Raw genomic sequence first — 11,004 nt, 5'->3', positions numbered from 1 at the left:
TTCTGGGCTGTTAACGTTTATCAGTATTCAATATTTAGGACGGAAAATTTTATTTCACCTGCTAATTGAACATAGGATCGCAGAGCTATTGGTTGATTCTTTCGTGATGACGCCGTAAACTTCCCAAATTGAGTGCACACATTACCCTGCACGTTTTAATTCTTGACCATCATTAAAGAGCTATTTCAATAAAACGGTTGAACCTCATGTTTGTAACTCATGTAGCAACCAATACATCAGTATTAGATACTCCTCAGAAGCTTTGTTCCTTTTCCTAGTTTCACATATCCCTTTCTGGTACTTTGCTGTGGATATAATTGGGACTCGCTTTTTCAGCAGGCCTACAGAAACTACAATCACTTTCCTTGACGCCCACCATAACATTCATTGAGTTAAATAAGCTGCGTACAATTAAATGAAACGTATACAAAATCAAACGCGTACAGTGAAAAAAAAAAAAAAAAATTTTTTTTTTCATCTTACGCTAATCGGCTAAGACAGACGTCTTACATACCCGCTTTCGGCGATAAGCTGGCATTGACTTACCGTAAGGTATGCTCCGGGGTGTCGTTTATGACAACATTGCGTAACATAGTCATGAGTGTGTACAGCTGGTGGTGTAACGCCTATGACGTACCTTCCACATGACACTTCCACGAAAACTTGTTATCCTACTGTATATATGAAAGCAGGAGGAGACTGTGGGTACATATACATGTAATCGCCGTGAGAATAAAGTACAAAGTGTCGCGAAAATCACGAGATCACTGATAGGACCTGTGGATGTGATACGTGAAAGTTATTTTTGAAGGATATTTTCTTTGGGCAGCAAACGAGGATAAGTGAACACCCCTTGCAACAGGTAGGTGTCGTCTCTAAATATGGCTTAGTAACCTTACATTAATGTTTTTACCGACTCGCCATTTTAACGGCAGCTTTAGAAATATGCACCTCAATAAGGGTAGTAAGGAATGGTAAATAAAAGTTTATGTAATACATCACTGCTGGCGAGAAATTTTGTTATTCAATCTGTTTTTCAATTTAAAGAAACGAATAGTTTTATACTTACTTACACTTGTTTTGTCTCTTGTATTTAATATTGTCGCTCTTCGTACATTCCAAATGATTGCTTTTACAAAAATGAATTGAATGGTGGGAGTCAAAAATCATTTTTTTTTAACAGTTGCAAATCAAAAAGTATTTGTTCCTTAATATAGACAGAGTACGTATATGTTTCTGATAGCAAGAAATTTCAAAAATTACGTATAAAGTTTAACTACTTCCAATTCATAGCAGAAGATAATGATACTCAAAGAAACAGTGAATACAAAGAACCAATACATACAATATAATAACATTAAAATTGAAATATTAAATGAAAATGTGTATTATAAGTTGTAATTGACTGTAGAAATGAGAAGGTAGTAATGTAAGACGTTAAGTGCACAGAAACGTTGGCCTTACTATGAAATGTTAATACGGTAATTTAATATTCGTAAGAACGGCAAAAGCTAGGAATAATTACAAATATACATATAAAATAATAATAAAATTTTATTTAAAAAACTGAATTATTTATTAGTTAAACTTCCAGAGCTTCAGAGAGTCTCTTTTAATAAATTTAAAAGCTGAAATCAAAAAACTTACAAATTTCATTTTGGGTGATGTGTTTTCATCCAGGAACTGTAAATCAATTTACGAGAAGCGATTTCCAATAAAGAATAAAAAAAAAAACATTTCTTTCTTGATACTTTCCTGTTATCGATAAATATTTGAGGATATAATACGGGAAACCGTTGACAGTGTGCATGACTCATATCCCGTCTTTATAAACGAATAACTAAAACTCGAGGACATGCACATGAACGAATGCAAATACATTGTAAGTATGGACGTCTACAAATAGATGGCGCTCTCTCTCTCTTCCCTGCCCCCAAACAAACAAAAACGAAACATACAAAATATTTCTTCAAAAACTTGCATAATAGTTTTAATTTATATTTAGTTTAGGTGAAAATATGAATCATCAACTTTGATTATTTACTTATTAATTATTTAACGAATAATTATTATATCGTAATCAATGTGTTAATTTATGCTTGAAGTCTGAGAGCCTAATAGGCCGATACAAGAAAATAATTATTATTATTGATTAGCCATATGGTGCAAGGAAGCCAGAGGCTTATGCTGCACCGGCCAAAAAAAAAAAATTTCCGAATTACCCTGAGAGAGAGAGAGAGAAGTAGAAAGGAATCACCAAGAAAGAGAAGAATGATGATATCCAGCTCAGTACCCTGGGTGTGTCAATGTGAGCCCCTGGGGTTAAATATTAGCATTGGTTTTGACATTTGGACACCAACAATTATGACTTGACTTTTTAATCAGCAGAGTACCTTAACCTTTCGAATGGTTTTTTTTTTTTTTTTTTTTTGGAATTAATGTGAAGAAGAACTAACTGTTGTTAAATGAATTTTGCTGTGTACAAAGAGGATACAGTTTATGATCAATAAGTTAAAACTCCTACAATACAAATACTTAACAATTTGCGTTTTCGAAATGAAAACTGTTGTCAAGCTCAATCAAAAAAAGAAGGGAAGCCGGAACAAAGTTTTAGAGAGAGGGGCAGCATTTTCTTTGCATCCAGTTGTTTACAAGTTTTTACTCGACACTGGTTATTGATTTATTTACAAGACAATTGCATTGTATTGTGTAACTCATATAGATATCTGTGTAACTCACCATGAAACATTTATTTAAGTAATGTTTCTACAGGTGAGTTACACAAATTTCAAAAACGAAAAGAAACCAAAACTCAATGGAAATTTTTTTAAAAAAGGGATACTGTCTTAATCCGTTCCCATTGCTACTCGAAAATAAAATTGAAAAAAAAAAAAAAAAAAGATCTTGCAGTGTAACAGACTTACTGAATTTAAAAACAAAACTATTGGAATCGATTTGAATAACATCAAAAATGTATTACGATGAGTGACTATTTAATTCGAGGAATGGTGCAAGATTTTATGTTTACTGCGCGAACTTTCCATAACTGCCGCTAGAGGCGTTCTCCCTGATCGCTACTGAGCAGACTGTGTTCACATGCCAATACTTGTCGAGCTAGTGCTGAGTAAAGAGAGTTTTTTGAGCCGCTTGTTACTGACGATCGTTTTGAAGTATCATGTCGGACATACAGATTGAACAGCGATATGCCATTCGTTATTGTGTCAGACGGGGCTTAAATGCATCGGAAACATTTAAAGAGATATATGAAGCGTATGGTAATGATATCTTGGTAAGACAGCTATATTCCTGTGTGAAATGGTTTTTCCATCAATACAATGCCAGGCTAATATCCATACTGCTAATATTGTGCAGGCTGTGATCACTACCATAAGTGCCGAGATTCCGCCAAATCCTCCTTATTCATCGGATTTGCCATGTCTCTGAAATGCAAGCGTTTCGTGTCCGACCAAACGATGCTCTCAGAGCCAGAACGGAAACACTTCGCAATCTTTCGAAAAATGTCATTTAATGCATGGATACAAAATGGTGACGATGGTGACAAAAGTGTGTAAGTTCAAGGAGAGAATTTTGAGAAGGAAAATTCCACAGAACATTCAGATGATGACAATTAAGAGGGGATTTAGCACCAGCCTGCGATATAAATGATCACCTGTCGTATATACATTACTCTACCAATTTTTTAAAGAATCCAGTATTACGATATCGCACGGCTCCCATCGTATACAAATGAAACAGTGTTACGACAGAGATTGAAGAGTAAGTTATGTACCACTAATTGAATGCCTAGTTGTAGTCATCATAAAATGTACTGTGGGAAAAGCAGACGAGAGGCATAATCATAGCATAATCATAGGTGAAAGTATCGTTTCGGGAGTAGATAGAATTCATTCGCGTATCAATGCTGACAGTGTCCATGGTTTTTAATCAGTGACTGCGGCGAATCAAAAACCAGCAATGATACTCCACTATCGGTATCGCAGATGTCTGGTCCTCCATGTATGCAAAAATCAGAAGGTACGATCGCAGGAAATTGCTAAAACCTTTAATACTGGATGACAGAGGCCTATTGCCACTGGTACAGCATGGAAAAAACACAGGGCAGTGAGTCTAGTAGCTGCAGGACAATTCACAAGCCTCTCATTTAAGAACAGGTTCAGATAAATAAATTCCCAATGGAGTCCGAATGGGAGCCGCAATACTAGGGTTAGAACTAGAAACATGTAATGTGGTCACAGGAATCAAGGCTCCCATTGTTTAGCATTGATGGACACATGAAGGCGTGGAGGAAGCCGCACCAAACAACGAATCGAACTCTCTGTACACACAGCTAGTGGTAGTGTTATCGTATGAAAACTATTTTCGTGGTACTGCACGGGTGTCCTCTTTATTCTGGAAGGCCCTATCACCTTTATGGTGTATCAATATTTAGCGTTGACCTTGTAACCAGACAGCGGCGGACTGTTCCAAGATGGCATTGCCCAATTTGGCAATGCCATCTTGCACTCGCTTGCACATCTTGCAGTCGTCACTCTCACAGTCCCTGGAATGATTCCCGTCAAGGATCTGTGGAGGCATCTGTATCAGAACAGGTGTCAGTAATTAATGGCCTAAAAGCCGTTCTCGAAGATGAAAGGAACAGATTCACCAGGTATGCCTCTGCATGCCTACATCCGATTTCATATCACAAATTGGTTGGTTGTTGTAAAGTTTTAGGCGCATCAGCGACTTAGACCATATTGCGCAGACCATATCTGTAAATAGCTAAACTGTATATTAAAGGTCAACAAACACAAAACGAAAAACACATATTTGGATAAACATGACCGATAAATATCGTTAACAAAGCTGGTCAGGGTTTGATTGTTGTTCTAGTAGGGTATTAAGAGCATCAGCGACTAAGGCCATATTACTCCGTGTATATTGTCTGTAAATTTCGTGTATTCTGTGATCGATTTCCTGTTTGCTGGAAGAAAAACCCAAGTTTCCGGGAGGAAAAACCATCCTACCCTCGTCTAAGACTGACTAACTAGCCACGTTGCGAAAAAGACTCAAAGTTTCTTTGCTTCATTGACGGGACTGTAACTGAGGTCTTTTTCACCCGGTGTGGGGAGGATAGGTACGTTCTCTGATAATTTAGTATTACTATAGGATGTTATCAGCAATAAAAATGTAAAAAAAAAAAAAAAAGTGGAAAAATTTAAGCAATAATATCATTATCATTATTAGCCATATGGTGCAAGAAAGCCTGAGGCTTTTGCTGCACTAGGCAAAAAAAAAATTCTGAGTTACCCTGACAGAGAGAGAGAGAGAGAGAGAGAGAGAGAGAGAGAGAGAGAGAGAGAGAGAGAGAGAGAGAGAGAGAGAGAGAGAGAGAGAGAGAGAAGGAAATCACCAAGAAAGAGAAGAATGATGATATTCAGCTCAGGATCCTGGGTGTGTGTGCCATGTCCAAACTCACCAGATGTGAGCCCCTGGGGTTCAGCAGGTATCTCTTATCTAACGCTTCCTTAAATTTACTTATGCAAATTTAAGGAAGGGTTACATAAGAGATACCTATGGCCCTCCAGTCCTACAGATGGTATTTTATTCCAACAGTGCCCTCGTGGGTAGCACAGTTTATAGACTCACCGTCCTCCCACACCTCGTGGAAAGGACTCTGAGTTCGAGTCGTGTCGATAACCTAAGGAATTTTAATGGGCCTGTTTCACAAAGTGGCCGAATTAGTCGGTTTCAGACGAGGGTAACATGTTTTTTTCTCCTTAAAACTCGGGTTTTTCTTCCAGAAAACAGAAAATCGATCGCAGAACACATGCAATTTACAGACAATACACGGAGCAATATGACCTTAGTTACTGATGCTCCGAAAACTCTACAACAACAACAACAACAACAACCAATATTCCAACAGTTAATAAACCTTAAGTTAAAGAAGAATTTTCTTATATCCAGTCTACGACTGTTCTTAAATTTAAGTAAGTGTCCTTTAGTGTGAGCCACCTGCGAAAGAAAGAAAAAAGGACATTCCCACTGTTTAATTTACTTAAACCTTAAATACTTCATTTAAGTTACAATGCAGGCGTCTGCTGGGTCTCGAAACTTTGTGACCTATATATATATATATATATATATATATATATATATATATATATATATATATATATATATATATAACCCTGTATAACCCTGTATATATATATATATATATATATATATATACAGGGTTCTTAAAATTAAAGTATTCCTATGTAGAGGACTCTGGTGCGAGTTCTAAGGCTCGTACTGAAGAGAAATTTGGACAACAGGTACAAAATTAACCCCAGGGTTCACATCTGGTTAGTATGAGCTTGGCACACCCAAGGTCCTGAGCTGGATACCATCATTCTTCTCTTTCTTGGTGATTCTCTCTCTCTCTCTCTCTCTCTCTCTCTCTCTCTCTCTCTCTCTCTCTCTCTCTCTCTCTCTCTCTCAGGGTAACTCGGAAATTTTTTTAGCTGGTGCAGCATAAGCCTCAGGCTTCCTTGCACTATATGGCTAGTAATAATAATAATAATAAAGAATGCGCTTGCCAATTATTGTAAAAAAAATTAGTTACAAAATTTGTCATTATATGGCGCTGTGTCAATACAAATCACTTGAAAAGCGCTACAATTGTTCAATGTGTGCTCCATTTTGGTCAACAACAGTTTCCATTCGAAGAACAGCATTTCTACAGAAAAACGTAACATGTCAACTGGAATAGCCAGCACATGACCTCTAATGCTGTCCTTCAGATCTACAACAGTTTGGGCGCCTCCGTAGCCAGGTGGGAAGGAGCAGCAGTGCGTAGCACACACACACACTTCTTGATTAGACCGGGGTTGGAGCCCGTCACCACCAAATACGGAGGATGCAGAAAGGTCAGGGAATGACCACCGCATATTCCCGGAGCAATATGGCCTTGTTTCTAATGCTCCTAAAAACCAAATAACAACAACAACTGCTACAGTTTGACATCCTTCTCGATACACCTGGTTCTTCAAAAAACCCCACAACCAGAGGTCGCATGGGGTGAGGTCCAGTGATCGGGGTGGCCAAGATGTCTGGAAACAATGGCTGATGACAATGTCTGTAAAATGTTGCCTTAGCAATCTTTGGACGCAACGGTGGATGTGGGGTGGTGCACCATCTTGCATGAATATGGTATCCTGAAGGCACCCACGTTGTTGCAGCTCTGCTATTGCGAAATTTGCCAACATTTCATAATATCGCTGTCCAGTGACAGAGCAGGTGCGGGGTCCAGTCGGTGTTACCTGTTCAAAAAAATAGGACCCAATCATGAATGTGGCCGTAAATCCACACCACACTGTCACTTTTGGAGAATGCAACGGGACCTCTTGGATAACTCGAGGGTTTTCTGTTGCCCAAATGCGACAGTTGTGCGTATTCACTTGTTCATTTAAGCAGAAGTGGGCTTCATCACTCCAAATGATGTTCCATGGCCAAGTGATATTCACTGTCATTCGCGCCAGAAACTGAAGTGCATATGTGAAACGAATATCTGCATCACCATGCTTTAGCTGCTGTAGCATGTGCATCTTGTAAGGATAGTACCGCAACACCTGACGCATTACTAGCCTTACAGTGGAATACGGCATGTCCACTTCACGAGAAACAGCTGGCACACTTGTGCTACCGCATGATAAATCCACGACAGTCATAGCCACATCTTCAACATGAGAGGAGTCCACTCGTTTTCGACCTCTACCTGGTTGAACGCCAAGATGTCCTGTCGCTTCAAATTTCGCAATCATTTTGCGGAGAGCACAAACAGTCATAGGTCCACGTGGGCCTTTTGCGCTTCTGACGCCGGAATTCTCTGATAGCCGCAGCTTCATTGTTGCTGTTCCGATTGTACAGCTTCACTAATAGCGCCTTTTCCTGCAACGTTGTTGGCCTTGCTGCTGTAGTGCAGGCAAACATCTACTGTATGATTTTGAAGAGACTGCTTTGCTTTTATACAGTACAGTAGAGCTGAGTAGTGGCCCTGTGGCAATAACTTACGATTATGAAAATAACGTAAGTTATTTTCATAATCGTAACTACGATTATGAAAATACGATTAATGATTAATTGAGCTGAGTAGTGGCGCTGTGGCAATAACTTACGATTATGAAAATAACGTAAGTTATTTGCATAATCGTAACTAAGATAGTTACGCGCCATACAGTGACAAATTTTGTAACTATTTTTTTTTTTCCGCAATGAATGGCTAGCACATTCTTTATTGTACCTGTTATCCAAATTTCTCTTCAGTACGAGTCTTAGAACTCGCTCCAGAGCCCTCTACATAGGGATACTTCAATTTTAACAACCCGGTATATACACTGGTGTTCAAAGAAAGTGAATCAAGGCGCCTCCGTAGCCAGGTGGGAAGGAGCAGCAGTGCGTAGCACACGCTTCTTGATTAGACCGGGGTTCGAGCCCGTCACCACCAAATATGGAGGATGCGGAAAGGTCAGGGAATGACCACCGCATATCCCGGAGCAATATGGCCTTAGTTGATAATGCTCCTAACAAACAAAAAAAGTGAATCACCTAGGAATTTCACATTTCTAACCCTTTTTCGCGATGGTATGTTACATTAATGACTACATCACAATTAGAAATATAAACAAAATATATTTATTAATAGATAAGGCAAAGTAATATTTGACAGATGCTCTCAAAATATTCCAAAATGAGCATTTACAACCTTTATACAACAGTTTTCGTAAACACGACAATTATGGCTGAAATGTTATCAGAAGCCTTCAGTTTATCATTTTAGATGGAAATCAAAATGAAAAGTTCACCATTACAACCTAATATTTAGTTGAACCGCTTCTGGCCCTGATGACAGCAGCACACCGTCGAGGCATTGACAAGATCAATTTCTGAAGATAATCAACTGATAGTCCGTGGTTCCGAACACGAATTACGGCTTTCTGAAGTTCACAAAGGGACTTTGGTTTCTTTCTGGCAACTGCAGATTCCACACGATGCCAACAGTTCTCTATAGGATTCAGGTCCGGGCTGTTTCCTGGCCAGCTAACAGTTGTAATGGACCGTTCTTCCAACCATTTTTTCATCTGTAACAAATGTAAACACATTACTGTCGAACCTCTAATGCAGAAATGAAGCTAAAATAACTACAGAAGTGCCTACTTACACTTTTCGCTCGATGACAAAGAGCACAGTCGTCCTCTAAGATGCAGTTACTTGGCAGGTTGAAATGGTCTCTAACAGTTGGCTTGCCTTCCAATATAGCTAGGTGTCCATTGGCATTTACGGAACCTTTTATAAACTGTAGGTGATACGAAATGCACTCCCATATCATTTGGCTGGTAGGGAATTTCACTGTAGAGCCATACAATCTGGATGGTATTCTTCACCACGTCTACGGCGAATCGTTTGTCTCCCTTCAGAACTATGCAGGTGGAAGTTCTTCTGATCCGAGAAAATAACTGACTTACACTGCTCGGGGGTCCATTTGACATGCTCCTTACACCAAATTAATCGGATCTTTTTCATTTTTTGTGTGAGGATGGGCTTCTTCTTAGGAAGACGGGCTAAAGGCCATTTTTGAAGAGGCGTCTTTTAACTGTTACTGCACTTGCTACCACTCCTGTATGTTCTTCCCATTATCTTTTCAGCTCAGCCGAAGAAGCTTTATGGTTTTTAAGGCATAAGCGCTTCAAAAGGCAGTCCTGTTTTGGCGTAGAGACTCGTTTGCGTTCGGTTCCTTTTTTCCTATCAGCAGAAACAGTATTCTTGAGTTTGGAAAGAAATCTACTCACTGTCGACTGATTACAAGACATTCTATAAGCAATATGACTGGAAGAACATCCTTCCTCAAAGTAAAGCAACAATACCACTCTTTCTTCGTGGCGTCAACTGCACGTAACTCGCCATCCTGACACAAGCAAGGAATGACTGCAACTCTTGCAGAGCGTGCTTATATAGGTGAAAGTAACAGCTGATCATCACCTATCCGCATCAATCTTATCTGATGCAATCTGTAACAAATATTGCCATATACTTACGTTATTCGGACGACAATTACAAATTTAAGGGGTGATGCACTTTCTTTGAACAACACTTTATATATATATATATATATATGCATGTATATATGTAGGAAATGATAGGTCTGATAAAGTTTGATAGAGGTGCCTTGTATTATATTACTTCAACTGCCACTTTTACTGAAAATTTTATCTAGGTCTCGTAGGAGCACTTACCTTGGCTACCATTGTTTGCTAGCCATCCAAATATTCTACTGTCAAGAAACGTTAATATCACATCTATTACCTTCTTCCATGCCATTAACAAACTTCAGAAATAAAATGTGGCCCAATACCATTTAGAGTATAATGCTATTTGCAGTTTATTAGCAATAGTGAAATACCATTTACAGTATAACCACTCTTTGTCTTCTGTTAGAGTGAACAACGAAAAATTTTTTCAAATGGAAAAGTAATGGACTTAGTGTATTTTTAATGCTGATTTCGAATGTGTAACCTCTTTTTACTTATCCCCCCAGTTCACAAGACATTTCATATTTTAGTTTTCGTGTACTTTGACTTGAGCTGTTGATTAAAAGTCAAAAGCTTCTTAAATATTGTTGCAATTGTCAGTTTTCGGTAGACTCTGGACTGTATATATCCCATCTTCTCCTTGTAAAACAGATATATAAAGCAAACTTACCAGACAAGTCAATCGATCAGAATTGTTCTCACTGTAGCAGTTGATATAACACCGGGTTGAAAAGACGTCAGTTCGAATACCGTCCATAACACGCGGAAGTTTTATGGGCCTTTTCACAACGTAGCTAAGTTAGTCAGCCTCAGGCGGGTGTTGCATTGTTTTTATCACCCAGAAAATGGGGTTTTTCATCCAGCAAACAGGCAAATCGACTCGCAGAACACGCGCGTAATTACAGACATAATGTAAGCAGTTCAGATC

The 11,004-nt window shown here is 38.7% G+C and overlaps 1 long non-coding RNA gene across 1 annotated transcript in view; it reads left to right on the top strand.

The window, feature by feature from the left end:
• The first annotated feature begins 656 nt into the window (after positions 1-656).
• The window catches only part of LOC150089739 (uncharacterized), a 41,507-nt gene continuing 31,159 nt past the window's right edge, over positions 657-11,004 (top strand). The window contains exon 1 of the long non-coding RNA XR_016546681.1: positions 657-862. This is a non-coding gene — a long non-coding RNA (uncharacterized LOC150089739). The remainder of the gene's footprint in view (positions 863-11,004) is intronic.

This window comes from Mastigoproctus giganteus, chromosome 2 (genome assembly GCF_048544385.1).
Source record: "Mastigoproctus giganteus isolate SK-2022 chromosome 2, ASM4854438v1, whole genome shotgun sequence".
Classification (NCBI taxonomy): domain Eukaryota; kingdom Metazoa; phylum Arthropoda; class Arachnida; order Uropygi; family Thelyphonidae; genus Mastigoproctus; species Mastigoproctus giganteus.
The sequence above is the reverse complement of the archived record's forward strand: the minus strand, read 5'-3'. Positions and strand labels throughout refer to the sequence as shown.